The sequence below is a fragment of the Pecten maximus genome, chromosome 5, assembly GCF_902652985.1.
Source record: "Pecten maximus chromosome 5, xPecMax1.1, whole genome shotgun sequence".
NCBI classification, from domain to species: domain Eukaryota; kingdom Metazoa; phylum Mollusca; class Bivalvia; order Pectinida; family Pectinidae; genus Pecten; species Pecten maximus.
The window spans coordinates 45,310,908-45,336,728 of NC_047019.1; positions in this window are offsets into that span (position 1 = coordinate 45,310,908).

Genomic DNA, 25,821 nt, shown 5'->3' on the forward strand with positions numbered 1-25,821 from the left:
ATATAAAACACGTTGACAGTAAATATAAAACACGTTGACCGTAAATATAAAACACGTTGACCGTAAATATAAAACACGTTGACAGTAAATATAAAACACGTCGACAGTAAATATAAAACACGTCGACAGTAAATATAAAACACGTTGACAGTAAATATAAAACTTGTTGATAGTAAATATAAAACACGTCGACAGTAAATATAAAACACGTTGACAGTAAATATAAAACACATTGACCGTAAATATAAAACACGTCGACAGTAAATATAAAACACGTTGACAGTAAATATAAAACACATTGACCGTAAATATAAAACACGTTGACAGTAAATATAAAACACGTTGACAGACAGTAAATATAAAACATGTTGACAGTAAATATAAAACACGTTGACAGTAAATATAAAACACATTGACCGTAAATATAAAACACGTTGACAGACAGTAAATATAAAACATGTTGACAGTAAATATAAAACACGTTGACAGTAAATATAAAACACGTTGACAGACAGTAAATATAAAACATGTTGACAGTAAATATAAAACATGTTGACAGTAAATATAAAACATGTTGACAGTAAATATAAAACACGTTGACAGTAAATATAAAACATGTAGACCGTAAATATAAAACACATTGACCGTAAATATAAAACACGTTGACAGTAAATATAAAACATGTTGACAGTAAATATTAAACACGTTGACAGTAAATATAAAACATGTTGACAGTAAATATTAAACACGTTGACAGTAAATATAAAACATGTTGACAGTAAATATAAAACACGTTGATAGTAAATATAAAACACATTGACCGTAAATATAAAACATGTAGACCGTAAATATAAAACATGTTGACAGTAAATATAAAACATGTTGACAGTAAATATAAAACACGTTGACAGTAAATATAAAACATGTTGACAGTAAATATAAAACACGTAGACCGTAAATATAAAACACGTTGACAGTAAATATAAAACATGTTGACAGTAAATATAAAACATGTTGACAGTAAATATTAAACACGTTGACAGTAAATATAAAACATGTTGACAGTAAATATAAAACACGTTGACAGTAAATATAAAACACGTAGACCGTAAATATAAAACACGTTGAATGTCAATATAAAACACATTGACCGTAAATATAAAACATGTTGACAGTAAATATTAAACACGTTGACAGTAAATATAAAACACGTTGACAGTAAATATAAAACATGTTGACAGTAAATATAAAACACGTTGAATGTCAATATAAAACATGTTGACAGTAAATATTAAACACGTTGACAGTAAATATAAAACACAAAACACGTTGACAGTAAATATAAAACACGTTGAGAGTAAATATAAAACATGTTGATAGTAAATATAAAACACGTTGACAGTAAATATTAAACACGTTGACAGTAAATATAAAACATGTTGACAGTAAATATTAAACACGTTGACAGTAAATATAAAACACAAAACACGTTGACAGTAAATATAAAACACGTTGAGAGTAAATATAAAACATGTTGATAGTAAATATAAAACACGTTGACAGTAAATATTAAACACGTTGACAGTAAATATAAAACATGTTGACAGTAAATATTAAACACGTTGACAGTAAATATAAAACATGTTGACAGTAAATATAAAACACGTCGACAGTAAATATAAAACACGTCGACAGTAAATATAAAACACGTTGACCGTAAATATAAAACACGTTGACAGTAAATATAAAACACGTCGACAGTAAATATAAAACACGTTGACCGTAAATATAAAACACGTTGACAGTAAATATAAAACTCATTGACCGTAAATATAAAACACGTTGACAGTAAATATTAAACACCCTTTTTCTCTACTGAGTGTTACAGGGTGAAAATCTGAGGAATTATTTTCTCTACTCAGTGTTACAGGGTGAACATCTGAGGAATGGTTTTCTCTACTGAGTGTTAAAGGGTGAACATCTGAGGGATGGTTTTCTCTACTGAGTGTTACAGGGTGAACATCTGAGGGATGGTTTTCTCTACTGAGTGTTACAGAGTGAACATCTGAGGAATGGTTTTCTCTACTGAGTGTTCAATGGTGAATATCTGAGGAATAATTTTCTCTACTGAGTGTAACAGGGTGAACATCTGAGGGATGGTTTTCTCTACTGTTGTGGTCTGGTAACCTTCCATCAATTTCAGCTCATTGGTTGTGGTCTAACAGCAGGCGTTACCATCACATGTTACAACACAATGAAAACAGTCATACTCTTCCAGTCAAATATCACTGAAAACATTTTATTCTTGTTACCAGATTTAAATATTTAATCTGTCGATCAGGTTACCACACCGTAAGGCGGGATATTCTAGCGTTAAGTTTATTTATTTACGATGAAATGGGAATAAATCTGCGGAATTTATGTAGGTAATTGAGGGGAAGTCACATTAAAATGTGTTCATTTCTTAAGTAAGAACTCAAGGAGAGTAATCCAAGGTGAAATTATTTGACTAAATAATTACGGTTGAAAAGATATCTTAATTAAATCCCTATTCCAGCCATACAGAAATTGTTAGCGCATTTCAGGAAAATTGTCAGCAAAATCAGGTTTCTTTTATGATGACACACTTATGTGATACTTTATTCTACTTTTAAATCAAATAATTCTTTATATCTTTTCAATTGAATACTTCTGTATGCCTTTTAAATTGATTAAATTCTATACCTTTTCTTTATATCCTTGATATCTAATGATTCTTTATATTATTTTTTTAATGACTGGCGGGAATTTCTGCTGCAACCACATATAATCCACACATTTGTAGTTCCATGTGGAAGTTCATGATGATGATTAGCTAAAATATCGAAGGTTAACCACTGTCTTATCGAACAAACCATCATAACTTTGTACTGTTCAGTGCTAGCAGACACATCAGACACAATGCTCTTTGTGGGAACACGTCTTGTTTATGCTATATCGCGTAAATAAAATCACTTAATTTAATTCGCTGTATTAAAGTAAGTAGCACGCGTTGAAACATAAAGTATGTACACTCACATAAAGGTCTATGTAATATTAAGGTCTTATCTCGACTACGATTGCCTGTATTTCTCACGTCGGCATTCAATCCAATATAATCCTTTAAAATAACTCTGTAATTGAAGCATTACGCGAATTGGATTGTTTAAAATCATATTAACGAATTAACGTGTATTGTGTGTGCTAGGCTTGATATAGTGTTATACTTTCTAGTTTGTATGGTTTTACTGGACATGTTGACTATATAATGGTGGTAGTGATGACATGTTGACTATATAATGGTGGTAGTGATGACATGTTGACTATGTAATGGTGGTAGTGATGACATGTTGACTGTATAATGGTGGTAGTGATGACATGTTGACTATATAATGGTGGTAGTGATGACATGTTGACTATGTACTGGTGGTAGTGATGACATGTTGACTATGTAATGGTGGTAGTGATGACATGATGACTATATAATGGTGGTAGTGATGACATGTTGACTACGTATTGGTGGTAGTGATAACATGTTGACTATGTAATGGTGGTAGTGATGACATGTTGACTATATAATGGTGGTAGTGATGACATGTTGACTATATAATGGTGGTAGTGATGACATGTTGACTGTATAATGGTGGTAGTGATGACATGTTGACTACGTATTGGTGGTAGTGATAACATGTTGACTATATAATGGTGGTTGTGATGACATGTTGACTATGTAATGGTGGTAGTGATGACATGTTACTGTATATTGGTGGTAGTGATGACATGTTGACTATGTAATGGTGGTAGTGATGACATGTTGACTATATAATGGTGGTAGTGATGACATGTTGACTATATAATGGTGGTAGTGATGACATGTTGACTATATAATGGTGGTAGTGATGACATGTTGACTGTATAATGGTGGTAGTGATGACATGTTGACTATATAATGGTGGTAGTGATGACATGTTGACTATATAATGGTGGTAGTGATGACATGTTGACTGTATAATGGTGGTAGTGATGACATGTTGACTATATAACGGTGGTAGTGATGACATGTTGACTATATAATGGTGGTAGTGATGACATGTTGACTACGTATTGGTGGTAGTGATAACATGTTGACTATATAATGGTGGTAGTGCTGACATGTTGACTGTATAATGGTGGTAGTGATGACATTTTGACTATGTAATGGTGGTAGTGATGACATGTTGACTATATAATGGTGGTAGTGATGACATGTTGACTATGTAATGGTGGTAGTGATGACATGTTGACTATATAATGGTGGTAGTGATGACATGTTGACTATATAATGGTGGTAGTGATGACATGTTGACTATATAATGGTGGTTGTGATGACATGTTGACTATGTAATGGTGGTAGTGATGACATGTTACTGTATATTGGTGGTAGTGATGACATGTTGACTATGTAATGGTGGTAGTGATGACATGTTGACTATGTAATGGTGGTAGTGATGACATGTTGACTATATAATGGTGGTAGTGATGACATGTTGACTATATAATGGTGGTAGTGATGACATGTTGACTATATAATGGTGGTAGTGATGACATGTTGACTATATAACGGTGGTAGTGATGACATGTTGACTATATAACGGTGGTAGTGATGACATGTTGACTATGTAATGGTGGTAGTGATGACATGTTGACTATGTAATGGTGGTAGTGATGATATGTTGACTATGTAATGGTGGTAGTGATGACATGTTGACTATATAATGGTGGTAGTGATGACATGTTGACTATATACTGGTGGCAGTGATGACATGTTGACTATATAACGGTGGTAGTGATGACATGTTGACTATGTAATGGTGGTAGTGATGACATGTTGACTATGTAATGGTGGTAGTGATGATATGTTGACTATGTAATGGTGGTAGTGATGACATGTTGACTATATAATGGTGGTAGTGATGACATGTTGACTATATACTGGTGGCAGTGATGACATGTTGACTATATAATGGTGGTAGTGATGACATGTTGACTATATAATGGTGGCAGTGATGACATGTTGACTATATAATGATGGTAGTGATGACATGTTGACTATATAATGGTGGTAGTGATGACATGTTGACTATATAATGGCGGTAGTGATGACATGTTGACTATATAATGGTGGTAGTGATGACATGTTGACTATATAATGGTGGTAGTGATGACATGTTGACTATATAATGGTGGTAGTGATGACATGTTGACTATATAATGGTGGTAGTGATGACATGTTGACTATATAATGGTGGTAGTAATGACATGTTGACTATATAATGGTGGTAGTGATGACATGTTGACTATGTAATGGTGGTAGTGATGACATGATGACTATGTAATGGTGGTAGTGATGACATGTTGACTATATAATGGTGGTAGTTATGACATGTTGACTATATAATGGTGGTAGTGATGACATGTTGACTATATAATGGTGGTAGTGATGACATGTTGACTATATAATGGTGGTAGTGATGACATGTTGACTATGTAATGGTGGTAGTGATGACATGTTGACTATGTAATGGTGGTAGTGATGACACGTTGACTATATAATGGTGGTAGTGATGACATGTTGACTATATAATGGTGGTAGTGATGACATGTTGACTATGTAATGGTGGTAGTGATGACATGTTGACTATATAATGGTGGTAGTGATGACATGTTGACTACGTATTGGTGGTAGTGATGACATGTTGACTATATAATGGTGGTAGTGATGGCATGTTGACTATATAATGGTGGTTGTGATGACATGTTGACTATATAATGGTGGTAGTGATGACATGTTGACTATATAATGGTGGTAGTGATGACATGTTGACTATATAATGGTGGTAGTGATGACATGTTGACTATATAATGGTGGTAGTGATGACATGTTGACTATGTAATGGTGGTAGTGATGACATGTTGACTATATAATGGTGGTAGTGGTGACCTGTTGACTATAATATGGTGGTAGTGATGACATGTTACTATGTAATGGTGGTAGTGATGACATGTTGACTATATAATGGTGGTAGTGATGACATGTTGACTATGTAATGGTGGTAGTGATGACATGTTGACTATATAATGGTGGTTGTGATGACATGTTGACTATATAATGGTGGTAGTGATGACATGTTGACTATATAATGGTGGTTGTGATGACATGTTGACTATATAATGGTGGTAGTGATGACATGTTGACTATGTAATGGTGGTAGTGATGACATGTTGACTATATAATGGTGGTAGTGATGACATGTTGACTATATAATGGTGGTAGTGATGACATGTTGACTATGTAATGGTGGTAGTGATGACATGTTGACTATGTAATGGTGGTAGTGATGACATGTTGACTATGTAATGGTGGTAGTGATGACATGTTGACTATGTAATGGTGGTAGTGATGACATGTTGACTATATAATGGTGGTTGTGATGACATGTTGACTATATAATGGTGGTAGTGATGACATGTTACTATATAATGGTGGTAGTGATGACATGTTGACTATATAATGGTGGTAGTGATGACATGTTGACTATGTAATGGTGGTAGTGATGACATGTTGACTATATAATGGTGGTAGTGATGACATGTTGACTATATAATGGTGGTTGTGATGACATGTTGACTATATAATGGTGGTAGTGATGACATGTTACTATATAATGGTGGTAGTGATGACATGTTGACTATATAATGGTGGTAGTGATGACATGTTGACTATGTAATGGTGGTAGTGATGACATGTTGACTATATAATGGTGGTAGTGATGACATGTTGACTATATAATGGTGGTAGTGATGACATGTTGACTATATAATGGCGGTAGTGATGACATAAACCTGAACCAACATCTGTCTGTTAGTCATACAAACACCCTTCGTGGGGGGGGGGGGGGGGGGGGGGGGGGGGGGGCAAAAAACAAAAGAAAACAAAATACAGTATACATCTAGCATTAGAGAATATTTATGTTTACCAAACAATGATTGTATTGTATTAAGTCGTTAATTCTCACCCGGACCTCCTCTCGTTGTGTTGGACAATTTAGTTACAAACTAACATGTCTACTTGACGATGAGTAGCAGAATCCCTCGCACCTGTACTTTCTCAGCTCGCGTGATATAGTCTGACATCTATCGATTATTTTGGTCCCCTACGTCTCTCTTAAAGCTTTCTAAACTTAATTTGCATGTGTATGTAAATAAAAAACTATCCCAATTGAATAAATTATCATATTTTTATATTCATGCTCACAAAATTTACTGCATAAGTATGTCGTTTGCATTATTTAAATCTTATTTGCAACAAACCACGTATTTACTGTATACATTCACTTAGCGGCGTTATTCAGATAAAAAGTCCTCTAACCTTGAATCGTAATTATTATCTACCGATACGGTTGCACCACTCCACATGCTACACACATGTGATATAAGACTTTTTAATAGAAAATCCCAGTCATCACTGGCACTGGTGTTTTCTTGTCAATAGAACTGTGTAGCTAAACACTGGACAAAATACGGAGGTACATGTATTCCTATCATCAGGTTTTGGTCGAGTATTTCAAACGACTGCCAGTAAAACCATGAAGCCCGTGAAATTCTCTTGGTGAGTTATCTATGATAGGAGATGTGGTATTTGTCCATATTCAAGTATATTAAACTTTGTGGCCTTGAATAGCACGAACTAACCAATTGGAGAAACGATCCTCGTGTTTTATGAATATTGCAACAGGTATATAGAGAATACATGGTCAGTGTCTTAAAATATAAGCTGTATTTTGGCGAGGGTAAAGAAAGACAAAAGTGGCGAGCCTTGGCGAGCCACTTTGTTTTTCTGTCCCGAGTCAAAAATACAGCTTATATTTTAAGACACTGACCATGTATTCTATTTATCATGCAACGGTCATAGAAAATAATCATCAAAAATAATCATTTTGAAGTGAAATGGTGTCAAAATGATAGGAATATGTTCGCCTTTTAATCGTTGTTTCACTTTGAAGTAAGTCAGTCGAATTGACGCACGTGCTCAGATTCCAAAATACAGCTGTTTTCCGTCACTGCCGTATACAGAAAAAATATATACGGTGGGTGTATTCCGACAATGCGGTGGCAGTTGCAGGATAAATTAATACACCCTTCTTTATTATTATATATCATAACAACAGGTATATTAATATACCCTTCTTATCATAAAGTATTTTTGATTGCTTACACGAACCCAAAGAGCTGTTGATTATTCTTGAAGTTCACCCCTAAAAAAGTTCTTTTATCAAAACATTTGATCTTACATTCTCCATTCCAAACTTAAGGATTCTCCATTCCAAACTTAAGGATTCTCCATTCCAAACTTAAGGATTCAAGGATTCTCCATTCCAAACTTAAGGATTCTCCATTCCAAACTTAAGGATTCTCCATTCCAAACTTAGGAGTGGGTTTTTGTTAACTATACCGGAGCGTATTTTGTTATGCACTGAAAATGAAATCGTGAGAATGATTGAATTTCTGGTCGACAATATCTTTCTGAAGTTGGTGATCAGATCTTCCATCAGACCATTGACATACCCATAGGAGCCAGATATGTCCATCTGTTGGCCGACTTGTTTATTTATCTGTTTATTTTATACAAGGATGATTATATTAGACAATAACATTATTGACGATGTCAGTCAGACATGCCCTAGCCTGTAGAAATCTAGGACAATATAGACTCAACATTACCTTGTTCTTTCCTTCCAACATAACCCATTAGGGACAACTTACAACTAAGCTGTGTGATAAGCGTCATGATCTATATTATTCATTTTCCATTTCTATATGGTAACATCCCTGCTTTCCCTACCTACTTTGTTTGCATGTCCCATTGATTTGATAGTCAATGACTCGCTCCCATTACTACGCTGTTCTTGACAAATGTCGACTTCTGACAGGAAAATTAACTAAACACGGTTTGAGTGATGGCGGTTGATAAAGACCATGTGATTTTTTTATGATCGGCATCGTGATCCCATTTGGAAATATTCGATTTCCTTATGCGATATGACGTCAGACATGCTTGATGCTGATGTGCCTGATGGTTCCGATGTCACCATCCAAATTTTGATTCATATTCTCATTTCATCATTGAAATAACCCAATTTGACATATAGTAAGGCGAGTGTCGTCGATCAGATGTTTTACATTGCGGAACACCTGGTCTTATTTTCATATCTATTTTATTGTCTCCGTACAAATGTTGTGTTGTGTTTGTATTCTGTCTCCGTACAAATGTTGTGTTGTGTTTGTATTCTGTGTCCGTACAAATGTTGTGTTGTGTTTGTATTCTGTGTCCGTACAAATGTTGTGTTGTGTTCTTATTCTGTCTCCGTACAAATGTTGTGTTGTGTTTTTATTCTGTCTCCGTACAAATGTTGTGTTGTGTTTTTATTCTGTCTCCGTACAAATGTTGTGTTGTGTTTTTATTCTGTCTCCGTACAAATGTTGTGTTGTGTTTTTATTCTGTCTCCGTACAAATGTTGTGTTGTGTTTTTATTCTGTCTCCGTACAAATGTTGTGTTGTGTTTGTATTCTGTGTCCGTACAAATGTTGTGTTGTGTTCTTATTCTGTCTCCGTACAAATGTTGTGTTGTGTTTTTATTCTGTCTCCGTACAAATGTTGTGTTGTGTTCGTATTCTGTCTCCGTTCAAATGTTGTGTTGTGTTTGTATTCTCTCTGTTGGTTTTGAGTTAGAACTACGGTTTCGTTAAATATGTCGGTATTCTCTGTTGTTTTTATAAAATTTCTTGGTCTGTGCCACAAATAGGTCTTGCTATATAGGACACTGATCGGCCAGTAAAAGATCGTCTACTACGTATACTTCTACCAAATATTACCAACCTTCAAAAGTACAAGATGTCTACCAAATATTACCAACCTTCAATAGTACAAGATGTCTACCAAATATTACCAACCTTCAAAAGTACAAGATGTCTACCAAATATTACCAACCTTCAATAGTACAAGATGTCTACCAAATATTACCAACCTTCAAAAGTACTAGATGTCTCCCAAATATTACCCAACTTCAATAGTACAAGATGTCTCCCAAATATTACCAACCTTCAAAAGTACTAGATGTCTCCCAAATATTACCCGACTTCAATAGTATAAGATAATGTCAGCAACTGTCTTTAGTTTGTTTTCCTTTCAAAATGAGGTTTCTATGTACATGTATGTGTTGTACCGGTGAGGGGAAATCTTCGTCATAAAATTAACGTTTACACTGAAAATTATTTGTTTAGTCAAGAAGATAAACTATTTAATGGGATATAGAGACTGTTTTTGTCTCCGATTCTGTCACCAGCTGACATTTGTACAATAAATAGCTGTTTAGCTGTGCAGACGACAGGCTTAGTCTTATACACCCACCATAAAAATCCAAAATAATTCTCGAATGATGGCGATATTTATATTTCTACAAAACAAATCTTGTTCCACCCCTTACTCCATTAGATATAACAGAAAGCTTTCTAAGCTCGCCATATTTCATTAATGAAAATAGATATGAAGCATGAAAACGATATTGTAATAATCATTCAATCAATGTTATTCCAATAACTTAATATTTAATGTTTTATGGCAAGTGAATAAAGTGTGTATCAAAACCTATATAAATACGCTATCATATGACGTACTGAAGTGGACATAAGTCAGACTGTAGTGGACATAAGTCAGACTGTAGTGGACATAAGTCAGACAGTAGTGGACATAAGTCAGACAGTAATGGACATAAGTCAGACAGAAGTGGACATAAGTCAGACTGTAGTGGACATAAGTCAGACAGTAGTGGACATAAGTCAGACAGTAGTGGACATAAGTCAGACTGTAGTGGACATAAGTCAGACAGTAGTGAACATAAGTCGGACTGTAGTGGACATAAGTCAGACTGTATAGTGGACATAAGTCAGACAGTAGTGGACATAAGTCAGATTGTAGTGGACATAAGTCAGACAGTAGTGGACATAAATCAGACTGTAGTGGACATAAGTCAGACAGTAGTGGACATAAGTCAGACTGTAGTGGACATAAATCAGACAGTAGTGGACATAAGTCAGACAGTAGTGGACATAAGTCTGATTGTAGTGGACATAAGTCAGACTGTAGTGGACATAAGTCAGACAGTAGTGGACATAAGTCAGACAGTAGTGGACATAAGTCAGACAGTAGTGGACATAAGTCAGACTGTAGTGGACATAAGTCAGACTGTAGTGGACATAAGTCAGACAGTAGTGGACATAAGTCAGACAGTAGTGGACATAAGTCAGACTGTAGTGGACATAAGTCAGACAGTAGTGGACATAAGTCAGACAGTAGTGGACATAAGTCAGACAGTAGTGGACATAAGTCAGACTGTAGAGGACATCAATCCGACTGTAGTGGACATAAGTCAGACTGTAGTGGACATAAGTCAGACAGTAGTGGACATAAGTCAGACAGTAGTGGACATAAGTCAGACCGTAGTGGACATAAGTCAGACAGTAGTGGACATAAGTCAGACTGTAGTGGACATAAGTCAGACTGTAGTGGACATAGGTCAGACGGTAGTGGACATAAGTCAGACTGTAGTGGACATAAGTCAAACAGTAGTGGACATAAGTCAAACAGTAGTGGACATAAGTCAGACAGTAGTGGACATAAGTCAGACTGTAGTGGACATAAGTCAGACAGTAGTGGACATAAGTCAGACTGTAGTGGACATCAATCAGACTGTAGTGGACATAAGTCAGACTGTAGTGGACATAAGTCAGACAGTAGTGGACATAAGTCAGACCGTAGTGGACATAAGTCAGACCGTAGTGGACATAAGTCAGACTGTAGTGGACATAAGTCAGACAGTAGTGGACATAAGTCAGACAGTAATGGACATAAGTCAGACTGTAGTGGACATAAGTCAGACTGTAGTGGACATAAGTCAGACTGTAGTGGACATAAGTCAGACAGTAGTGGACATAAGTCGGACTGTAGTGGACATAAGTCAGACTGTATAGTGGACATAAGTCAGACTGTAGTGGACATAAATCAGACAGTAGTGGACATAAGTCGGACTGTAGTGGACATAAGTCAGACAGTAGTGGACATAAGTCAGACAGTAGTGGACATAAGTCTGATTGTAGTGGACATAAGTCAGACTGTAGTGGACATAAGTCAGACAGTAGTGGACATAAGTCAGACAGTAGTGGACATAAATCAGACTGTAGTGGACATAAGTCAGACAGTAGTGGACATAAGTCAGACTGTAGTGGACATAAATCAGACTGTATAGTGGACATAAGTCAGACTGTAGTGGACATAAGTCAGACTGTAGTGGACATAAGTCAGACAGTAGTGGACATAAGTCAGACAGTAGTGGACATAAGTCAGACAGTAGTGGACATAAGTCAGACTGTAGTGGACATAAGTCAGACTGTAGTGGACATAAGTCAGACAGTAGTGGACATAAGTCAGACAGTAGTGGACATAAGTCTGCCTCAAACACATGTATAAGTAATGTATTTCCGTTGTTTGAACTCTTCAATTTAATTTGTCTACAATGTTCCATTCAATAGTTATTATCGGTCATGATTGTATCGGTATAGCCTGAATTTGATCCAATGTTATTAGATCAACCCTACAAGGTCATCTGAACTCCCCACCTGTAACTTGAGGTGACAGATCATGATTAGGGCCAACAGTCGTGTGTGATAAAAGTCGTCGTTTATAGTATGCGTATTACGCTGATGATCTGACAGAACCTCTGACTTCCCCAGTATTACTATATAAATAACACATTGTCCTCCTACACAGGATTTGGTATTATTCCAGTTATGACGTCAACCGGCGGATATGTTTCCTGCAGGTGTTAATTAATAAACGTATTTCCCATAAAAAAGCGTCCGACAAAGTAATAGTTTCCTGTACAATGATGTCGATTGCTGTAGTCTAGGTGAGGACAGGGAGGAGGTAATATCTTCCACTGACTATGGGGCAGGGGAAAGTCATGCACGTCCAGACTTATCATAGTATCGAATCGTCTATATAGCTCGTTTTAATCAGCGTTGAATAACTAAAATGATTTCGTAAAGAATTTTCCATAAATTCTGTAATGTTTCTCATATGAAAACTTTAAAGTAAGAAATATTCATAAGATAAGGAATGTTGATGAAACTGGGACTACACCTACCACTCTGCTTTCTACATCCAGGAATTTCCTTGGTCCCATTCTTAGAGTTAGTGATAATACACATGTTGTATCAAGTCTATTACCTGTGGTTAATGATAATACATCTGTTGTATCAAGTCTATTACCTGTACTTACTGATAATACATATGTTGTATCAAGTCTATAACCTGTAGTTACTGATAATACACCTGTTGTATCAAGTTTATTACATGTAGTTACTGATAATACACCTGTTGTATCAAGTCTATTACCCGTAGTTACTGATAATACACCTGTTGTATCAAGTCTATTACCTGTAGTTACTGATAATACACCTGTTGTATCAAGTCTATTACCCGTAGTTACTGATAATACACCTGTTGTATCAAGTCTATTACCCGTAGATACTGATAATATACCTGTTGTATCAAGTCTATTACCTGTACTTACTGATAATACACCTGTTGTATCAAGTCTATTACCTGTAGTTACTGATAATACACCTGTTGTATCAAGTCTATTACCCGTAGTTACTGATAATACACCTGTTGTATCAAGTCTATTACCTGTAGTTACTGATAATACACCTGTTGTATCAAGTCTATTACCCGTAGTTACTGAAAATACACCTGTTGTATCAAGTCTATTACCCGTAGTTACTGATAATACACCTGTTGTATCAAGTCTATTACCTGTAGTTACTGATAATACAACTGTTGTATCAAGTCTATTACCTGTACTTACTGATAATACAACTGTTGTACTAAGTCTATTACCTGTAGTTAGTGATAATACACCTGTTGTACTAAGTCTATTACCTGTATTTACTGATAATACACCTGTTGTTACACCTGTTGTATAAAGCCCATTACCTGTTGGTTATCATATTGTTCTGTTTCGATACTAATTTTATTCTATATATGTATTCAGCAAGTGCAAATATCCGACAAATACTTCTGAAAACTTTAGTGTGCAAATAGCAATTATTTGATCCCAAAGCAATGTCAACTTTTCTCCTCGAGACCCCCGCATAAACTCTATACAGTTATGTATGTAGATATGTACATGTATATATATATATATATATTGCACCCCGGCAATATACAGTTACTGGCGATGTCATTTTGAACAAAAGCAAAATAATTGCTAACCCTGGGACGGGTCCAAGCCGAATGTGTCACTACTAGCCACAAACCATAATGTACAAAGCATGATTCGCTGACTATCATATCTGACTTTAGAATATTCGTTGGACCGAAATCAAGTCGTCATTTTTAGACGAGCAGTCATTAGCTAGTGGAGGCGTACGATCGCAAGATATCGGCAAATTCCGTCAAGGATAGGATTAGTTTAAACAGTATTTTATTCAATTCATAGACATTGCATGTATACAAAATAACAGTTCAGCAAAAGGATCTGGAAACAAGCTTAAAGCTTATATCAATCCATCTCCCTCAAGAGGTCAGCACAATTTTATGTAGCATAGTGGTCAAGTCACAACACTGCTTATTCTCTTTACAATTCATATAGATAGTAAAGGATCGGATTAAAACCTCTAATACATGTCAGCTCATTGCTATGTAAGAAATCGCTACATTTCCATGCACGGAAGTAAGGTGTTCACTTCTACATCCTGGTTTCTATTGTAAACAATATTATACGTCCCACCACAGGGCAAAATTGAAATGTCTATAAACCTTTACTGTAACCTTATTATCTCCAATCTTACACAAACTAATCTATGAGTAGATTATCGGTCAACTGGGAAGAACGTACAAGTTGGTTGTTAAACTGAGATACCATGACCTCTAAATATCTGTGGCGATGTGAATCAATGGTGACATGATACCATAACCTCTAAAGATCTGTGGCGATGTGAATCAATGGTGACATCATACCATGACCTCTAACGAGTAGTGGTGAAGTGAACCAATGGTGACATGATACCATGACCTCTAAATATCTGTGGTGAAGTGAATCAATGGTGACATGATACCATGACCTCTAAAGCTTTGTGGCGATGTGAATCAATGATGACATGATACCATGACCTCTAAAGATCTGTGGTGAAGTGAATCAATGGTGACATGATACCATGACCTCTAAAGATCTGTGGTGATGTGAACCAATGGTGACATGATACCATGACCTCTAACGATTTGTGGTGAAGTGAATCAATGGTGACATGATACCATGACCCTCTAAATATCTGTGGTGAAGTGAACCAGTGATTACATGATACCATGACCTCTAAAGATCTGTGGTGAAGTGAATTAATGGTGACATGATACCATGACCTCTAAAGATCTGTGGTGAAGTGAATCAATGATGACATGATACCATGACCTCTAACGATTGGTGGTGAAGTGAATCAATGATGACATGATACCATGACCTCTAACGATTGGTGGTGAAGTGAATCAATGATGACATGATACCATGACCTCTAACGATTTGTGGCGATGTGAATCAATGGTGACATGATACCATGACCTCTAACGATTTGTGGCGATGTGAATCAATGGTGACATGATACCATGACCTCTAACGATTTGTGGCGATGTTAATCAATGGTGTCATGATACCATGACCTCTAAAGATCTGTGGTGAAGTGAACCAATGGTGACATGATACCATGACTTCTAAAGATCTGTGGTGAAGTGAACCAATGGTGACATGATACCATGACCCCTATGCTGCAAAATACGGAAAAGTATGATTTAATGTATGTTGTCTAATTTTGATTTGTCCATTCTCTACACAATTTATTTTTGTCTGTTCTACACTGCTATCATGCAGTACCCACCGACTTTACAATGGATGAATTGTTATACGTGTTTGTACTGATGAGCTGTACAGCTCAAGGTTAATCAACAAATTGAATTATAATTGACTACTGGGGTAAGCCCTTCTTTCCTATACGTCATCTGATATGAAGTCCAATACTCAGAAATGACCAAATTGATTAGATTACGGGGTTAGAAACCATATTTCTCATTTTTAGATAGCCATGTACATGTACAGATACAACATGATTAAACTATTTAAGACTTACATTACCGATACAACATAATATACTATTTAATACTTACATTACCGACACAATAAACATTTATATCATACTTATATTTCTCATTGTTATTATAGATAGCCATGTACAGACACAATAAAACAAAATGAGAGCATACTATATCTCACACAGTGGATATATAGGTAATCAGATTTAGTTATGTATGTACAGGAGAGGAATCAATGTATGGGTATATTTCAATTAAACAGTTTTTAACGATTACATGTCAGCTGCATGCCTACATGGACATTTAAACTGGTTAGGGGGACTATATCAGCTGATATTGTAGCTCACATCACCAGGCTTGTCCTCAAACACTATTATAAAATAGCCCTGTATATCACCGTCAATTTAATTACTCAATAGTAAACTATTAGAATATCGAGGGTGAGGATGGGGGGGGGGGGGGGGGGGGGGGGGGAGGTACTATCTGTACAAAAATCGACTTTTTATGTGATAACTTTATCAATAAACTCTCCCCTAACGACACTCTTACTAAACAAGAACATGTGACAGTACATAAGGTGATTCATTGTTCAACTATGGAATCTACTGTTTTAAACATCAGATATGTACAATCACCCAAACACCAGGTAAATGAATACATGTATTTTACAATCACACTTACTAAATTGTATAAACATTAAGACGAATACCATTACATGTCTAATAAAATACATTAAAAAATAGCTTTTCTGATTAATTTACAACCGCATACTCCTCTCCAGCCTCTGTGAGTCCCAGACATGCCGAGAGACAACAGTGTAACCCCGACACTGGGGTAACAATTACCTGTGGGACATTTAAGTAGGTATTGTCGTACAGATAGGACATTGCTCGATGTCTGGCGGGGATCCCCCACCAGGGGTCGCTAGATACAAGCCACTTGTTCTTTCTTTGTATTGAGGATAGTCACTACATGTATAGCATTGTTAAAACAATAGTCACAATGAAACAGTCTTCACGTGTAAATAGTTCGTATAATTCACGTTATTTTTCCGACGTGGGTGTACAATCGATTGCTTTACATTGTTTTCATATCAAATTCATTTACTAAGTAAACGTCCATCAGATATTGTCTAGATATTTAGTGTCTGTCGAGTAATAATATAGAAATAAATGTGAAATGTGTCTCCAAGTGTCAGATATATACGAACATAGATACCGACTTTATCAATATTGGGAACATGAAACATAGTGGACGCTATGTTGTTTTCCATTTACGTCCGGGTACAGACAATCTACCAATAGTTTCGCTCGTTAGAAGTTCTACTTAAGTATACTATGTACACTTTCACTTTGTATCTCGTTAGAAGTTCTACTTAAGTATACTGGACACACTTTTACTTTGTATCTCGTTAGAAGTCCTACTTAAGTATACTGGACACACTTTTACTTTGTATCTCGTTAGAAGTTCTACTTAAGTATACTGGACACACTTTCACTTTGTATCTCGTTAGAAGTTCTACTTAAGTATACTGGACACACTTTTACTTTGTATCTCGTTAGAAGTCCTACTTAAGTATACTGGACACACGTTTACTTTGTATCTCGTTAGAAGTCCTACTTAAGTATACTGGACACACTTTTACTTTGTATCTCGTTAGAAGTCCTACCTACTTAAGTATACTGGACACACTTTTACTTTGTATCTCGTTAGAAGTCCTACCTACTTAAGTATACTGGACACACTTTTACTTTGTATCTCGTTAGAAGTTCTACTTAAGTATACTGAACACACTTTTACTTTGTACCTCGTTAGAAGTTCTACTTAAGTATACTGGACACACTTTCACTTTGTATCTCGTTAGAAGTTCTACTTAAGTATACTGGACACACTTTCACTTTGTATCTCGTTAGAAGTTCTACTTAAGTATACTGGACACACTTTTACTCTGTATCTCGTTAGAAGTCCTACTTAAGTATACTGGACACACTTTTACTTTGTATTTCGTTAGAAGTCCTACTTAAGTATACTGGACACACTTTTACTTTGTATCTCGTTAGAAATTCTACTTAAGTATACTGAACACACTTTTACTTTGTATCTCGTTAGAAGTTCTACTTAAGTATACTGGACACACTTTTACTTTGTATCTCGTTAGAAGTTCTACTTAAGTATACTGGACACACGTTTACTTTGTATCTCGTTAGAAGTCCTACTTAAGTATACTGGACACACTTTTACTTTGTATCTCGTTAGAAGTTCTACTCAAGTATACTGAACACACTTTTACTTTGTATCTCGTTAGAAGTTCTACTTAAGTATACTGGACACACTTTTACTTTGTATCTCGTTAGAAGTCCCACTTAAGTATACTGGACACAATTTCACTTTGTATCTCGTTAGAAGTCCCACTTAAGTATACTGAACACACTTTTACTTTGTATCTCGTTAGAAGTTCTACTTAAGTATACTGGACACACTTTTACTTTGTATCTCGTTAGAAGTTCTACTTAAGTATACTGAACACACTTTTACTTTGTATCTCGTTAGAAGTTCTACTTAAGTATACTGAACACACTTTTACTTTGTATCTCGTTAGAAATTCTACTTAAGTATACTGAACACACTTTTACTTTGTATCTCGTTAGAAGTTCTACTTAAGTATACTGAACACACTTTTACTTTGTATCTCGTTAGAAGTTCTACTTAAGTATACTGAACACACTTTTACTTTGTATCTCGTTAGAAGTTCTACTTAAGTATACTGAACACACTTTTACTTTGTATCTCGTTAGAAGTTCTACTTAAGTATACTGGACACACTTTTACTTTGTATCTCGTTAGAAGTTCTACTTAAGTATACTGGACACACGTTTACTTTGTATCTCGTTCCTACTTAAGTATACTGAACACACTTTTACTTTGTATCTCGTAAGAAGTTCTACTTAAGTATACTGGACACACTTTTACTTTGTATCTCGTAAGAAGTTCTACTTAAGTATACTGGACACACTTTTACTTTGTATCTCGTAAGAAGTTCTACTTAAGTATACTGGTAACACACTTTTACTTTGTATCTCGTTAGAAGTTCTACTTAAGTATACTGGACACACTTTTACTTTGTACCTCGTTAGAAATTCTACTTAAGTATACTGGACACACTTTTACTTTGTATCTCGTAAGAAGTTCTACTTAAGTATACTGGTAACACACTTTTACTTTGTATCTCGTTAGAAGTTCTACTTAAGTATACTGGACACACTTTTACTTTGTATCTCGTAAGAAGTTCTACTTAAGTATACTGGACACACTTTTACTTTGTATCTCGTAAGAAGTTCTACTTAAGTATACTGGTAACACACTTTTACTTTGTATCTCGTTAGAAGTTCTACTTAAGTATACTGAACACACTTTTACTTTGTATCTCGTTAGAAGTTCTACTTAAGTATACTGAACACACTTTTACTTTGTATCTCGTTAGAAATTCTACTTAAGTATACTGAACACACTTTTACTTTGTATCTCGTTAGAAGTTCTACTTAAGTATACTGGACACACTTTTACTTTGTATCTCGTTAGAAATTCTACTTAAGTATACTGGACACACTTTTACTTTGTACCTCGTTAGAAATTCTACTTAAGTATACTGGACACACTTTTACTCTGTACCTCGTTAGAAGTTCTACTTAAGTATACTGGACACACTTTTACTTTGTACCTCGTTAGAAGTTCTACTTAAGTATACTGGACACAATTTTACTTTGTACCTCGTTAGAAATTCTACTTAAGTATACTGGACACACTTTTACTTTGTACCTCGTTAGAAGTTCTACTTAAGTATACTGGACACAATTTTACTTTGTATCTCGTTAGAAGTTCTACGTAAGTATACTAAATACACTTTCACTTTGTATCTCGTTAGAAGTTCTACTCAAGTATACTGGACACACTTTTACTTTGTATCTCGTTAGAAGTTCTACTTAAGTATACTGGACACACTTTTACTTTGTATCTCGTTAGAAGTTCTACTTAAGTATACTGGACACACTTTTACTTTGTATCTCGTTAGAAGTTCTACTTAAGTATACTGGACACAATTTTACTTTGTATCTCGTTAGAAGTTCTACGTAAGTATACTAAATACACTTTCACTTTGTATCTCGTTAGAAGTTCTACTCAAGTATACTGGACACACTTTTACTTTGTATCTCGTTAGAAGTTCTACTTAAGTATACTGGACACACTTTTACTTTGTATCTCGTTAGAAGTTCTACTTAAGTATACTGGACATACTTTTACTCTGTATCTCGTTAGAAGTCCTACTTAAGTATACTGGACACACTTTTACTTTGTATCTCGTTAGAAGTTCTACTTAAGTATACTGGACACACTTTTACTTTGTATCTCGTTAGAAGTTCTACTTAAGTATACTGGACACACTTTTACTTTGTATCTCGTTAGAAGTCCTACTTAAGTATACTGGACACAGTTTTACTTTGTATCTCGTTAGAAGTTCTACTTAAGTATACTGGACACACTTTCACTTTGTATCTCGTTAGAAGTTCTACTTAAGTATACTGGACACAATTTTACTTTGTATCTCGTTAGAAGTTCTACTTAAGTATACTGGACACACTTTCACTTTGTATCTCGTTAGAAGTTCTACTTAAGTATACTGGACACAATTTTACTTTGTATCTCGTTAGAAGTTCTACTTAAGTATACTGGTAACACACTTTTACTTTGTATCTCGTTAGAAGTTCTACTTAAGTATACTGGACACACTTTTACTTTGTATCTCGTTAGAAGTCCTACTTAAGTATACTGGACACACTTTTACTTTGTATCTCGTTAGAAGTTCTACTTAAGTATACTGGACACACGTTTACTTTGTATCTCGTTCCTACTTAAGTATACTGGACACACTTTTACTTTGTATCTCGTTAGAAGTTCTACTTAAGTATACTGGACACACTTTTACTTTGTATCTCGTTAGAAGTTCTACTTAAGTATACTGGACACACGTTTACTTTGTATCTCGTTCCTACTTAAGTATACTGGACACACTTTTACTTTGTATCTCGTTAGAAGTTCTACTTAAGTATACTGGACACACGTTTACTTTGTATCTCGTTCCTACTTAAGTATACTGGACACACGTTTACTTTGTATCTCGTTAGAAGTTCTACTTAAGTATACTGGACACACTTTTACTTTGTATCTGATAGCATTCAAGTCATTAAAAAGACAATAGAAATACGACCCGAGACAACGAGAAATAACAGACGTTTGTTTGACAAGCCATCATAAGTAAGGACCATTTAGTTGTATGTGTCAGTAACCCAACAGAAATTAACAATATACAGTAACTCAACACAAAATTTCACATTGAGGGGTTACTCAATAAAAATTCCCAGTGAACAGTAATTATATAAGTGACCAATATTTATTAGGGAACAATGTAGGCATCGTGGACTTTGATCTCTAAACGTTCGCCGTCACGTTACAAAGGGTCTAAGTTATCATGGTTAAAATACAATAGTTACATGTGTTATATTATTGTTACGGCAGAAAGAACGGGTTTCTATACAATGTATTTAATAACGTTTGTTTACACTGCAAACATAACCGTAAACATTGTACTGAGTTAAAAATTAAATATTTAGTACTGAAACCTTTAATTTGATAAGTTTGTTTACAATATCGGACATAAAATTATCCTAAATCAATACTATCATATATTGGCTACTTGTGAACCGCAAACAAAGACAACGTCAAATAAATAGGACTATTTCAGAGGCCTGGGACAATTTGATCGTGTATTACACTAAGATACCTCAAACACTACATCGTGTTTGGTTACTTATAATTATTATAGTGGCCACAGCCATTTACTAGGTTTGGTGTGACGATCTGCTCAGGGATATCACAGTTAACATGTCGGATGAAGAATTCAATAGAAATATTCCAGTGATGTAACCACCTTACACATGACTAAGAAGAGAAACATACCGTCGTGAAGACGAGGCAGTCCTGATAACAACAAGAAAGATACCTTACTGTAGAGAAACAACTAAAGAGGGAAACCAAAAAAATATTACTTCAAAATCCACATTGAAGAAATCCTGATAAATAAACAAATGAACGACTGACACGGAGACGATTCAGAAGTTCAAAGAGAACAGTAAGGTTCTTGGAAGGGACACCTTTCATGATCGACCACAGACAGACGCTCAACATTCGTAACTATTCGGCCGATTCCGTACCTTCCATCTTAGACGACCGTAGAAAATCGGCCGAGGTGTTCCGAATGAGACGTTCAAATCAAATTGGCCTCATTTAATGATGACGTCAATAAAATGTGCCATTCCTCACCATTACTATCGTTAATCAATTTTAAACTATTCACGAAAAATCTATATACTTGGAACAAGCCCTTGAATATCGAATAATCGACTGCGATATATACTTGTTGTAGGTTGGGGAGGCATGAACGCTACTATAAAGCAAAGGAATATTCAAGATATGACATTCAAAATCGTATAACGTTTTTCATATGGCATAGTCGAGGCAGAGACCTATATACTATAGGTCTCTGGTCGAGGTAAGAAAAGGGTGGTTACTGGTTCGTGATCACGTCCATATTCAGGAGGCTATGTAAATGTCTCAGTATCTAACAACATCACGTCCTCGTTAAGAACAGTTGATTTACGTAGGGTATGTAACCTGTCATGATAAAATCTTCATAAAGTTGAGCTTCATATGAAGTGGATGAACACAAGTCGATCAGGAAAGGACCCCAATTTGTAATAGCGGTTAAATCGAAGATCCCGATAACTGCAGAGCAATTAGCTGCGATAACGTAGCTCTGGACGACGGACGGACAATTTCTGACAGATGGCCGTCGTCAGAGAGCAGTGTAGGCAGGGTATGAATATTCGTTCTACAGAGCAATCACCCTTATAAGTTGTTTCAGGAAATTATTTAAACCCATCATAAATAGTCGGTTAATTAATTTTGAAAGACAAAATCATATACTGTCGTTTAGCCAGGCAGGATTTCGAAAGAACCATTCAACAGTCGACAATATTTTCATTTTGCATATGTTAATGTCACTGTACTTGAAAAGCGGGGAATGTTTTTACATTTATTGATTTTCGTAAAGCGCTTGATACTATTTGGAGAGCTGGGCTTTGGATGAAATTACAAAAATATAATATCAAAGAAAAATGTTTAACAGAAGGACTTCGTCTAAAAGATACAACACTCGAAATTGTCGACAGTTTTACACACTTCGGTGTAGTAGTTAATTATAATGGAAACTTTGTAAAAGCAAGGAATAGACTTATTGAGCAAGCACAAAAATCATTATTTACATTGTATGAAAATAAAGATTCGGTAACTACGGACTCGGTAACAATGGGTAGTAATCGTACATACGGGTACACACTCGGTAACAATGGGTAGTAATCGTACATAAGGGTACACACTCGGTAACAATGGGTAGTAATCCTACATACAGACTCGGTAACAATGGGTAGTAATCCTACATACGGGTACTGACTCGGTAACAATGGGTAGTAATCGTACATACGGGTACAGACTCGGTAACAATGGGTAGTAATCGTACATACGGGTACAGACTCGGTAACAATGGGTAGTAATCGTACATACGGATACAGACTCGGTAACAATGGGTAGTAATCGTACATACGGATACAGACTCGGTAACAATGGGTAGTAATCGTACATACGGATACAGACTCGGTAACAATGGGTAGTAATCGTACATACGGATACAGACTCGGTAACAATAGGTAGTAATCGTACATACGGGTACAGACTCGGTAACAATGGGTAGTAATTATAATCGTACATACAGACTCGGTAACAATGGGTAGTAATCGTACATACGGGTACAGACTCGGTAACAATGGGTAGTAATCGTACATACGGATACAGACTCGGTAACAATAGGTAGTAATCGTACATACGGGTACAGACTCGGTAACAATGGGTAGTAATCGTACATACGGGTACAGACTCGGTAACAATGGATAGTAATCGTACATACCGACTCGGTAACAATGGGTAGTAATCGTACATACAGACTCGGTAACAATGGGTAGTAATCGTACATACGAGTACAGACTCGGTAACAATAGGTAGTAATCGTACATACGGGTACAGACTCGGTAACAATGGGTAGTAATCGTACATACGGGTACAGACTCGGTAACATTAATGGGTAGTAATCGTACATACGGATACAGACTCGGTAACAATGGGTAGTAATCGTACATACAGACTCGGTAACAATGGGTAGTAATTATAATCGTACATGTGTTGCTTAGCTGTCCTCGTATGCTCAGGACCTGGTTTGGAGGTTCGATATATTTTCTCTAAATTCTAAATTTTGAAAAGCATTTACTCAATATGGTCTCAATACAATGAACATGACACGCTTATAAAACTCTGAAGTTTGACATTGATGTGTATAAGTTTTTTAACTCAAGGCCGACACCGTACAAAACCATAATATGAGTAATACATACCAAATCTAATATTTTGTAGAGCAGGTTCTCGTCGGAGTATTTAATGAAGTTAATAGTGATAATTGTCGGATAACGCTATCAATACATATACATTGATAAGTCGTAATTGATATTTAGTGTACCCTTATGTATTTGCCGTAAAGTGGAATCTTCTATTTAATTAACCATAAAATGGAAACATATATGACCACTCGCCCTTGTGTATGTACCGTGTCAGATCGCTATCGGGTATGACAAGTAATTCGATACGTCCCCGGAGTTGATCTACCCCAAAAGGACATCCTGCCAGCCAGTAATTTAAAGTACTTTTATATTTAAATGATCGGTGATTAGATTTGGTAAAGAAGCCAGTAGACTGTTAAAAATCAAGTTTTTACTTCTGAAATGAAACACATAGTAACCGTCAACAGAGACACGTGTCTACTGGAGCTGTACCTATATATAGGGAGCCTGAAGTTGGTTCTGAGTTCCGAGTTCCGTTTAAGAAAAATGGAATTAGGAATTAGTTTCCAAATTCCTTAAAGAAAATATTCTACGTACTTTATCTCATTACAAGACCCGAATCTGAAAAGAAATGATATGTCAATGAGTGTCGGGACACTTATCAGTCAGGTATAAACTTTACGGGACTTGGTCTTTGCTCCCAGTAATGAAACTAGAAACCATTTCCGAATTCCGTTTCAGTAAAACGGAACTCGGAACTGGTTCCGAGTTCCGTTTTAATTAAACGGAACTCGGAACTCGGAACTCGGAACCAGCTTCAGGCTCCCCCATAAGGTATGGAACACCCTTTACCTATATAAATTGAACATCCTTTACCTAATATACATTGAACATCCTTTACCTTATATATATTGAACACTCTGTACCTTATATATATTGGCCATCCTTTACCTTATTTATATTGAACACCCTTTACCTATATATATTGGCCATCCTTTACCTTATATATATTGAATACCCTTTACCTTATATATATTGAATACCCTTTACCTAATATATATTGAATACCCT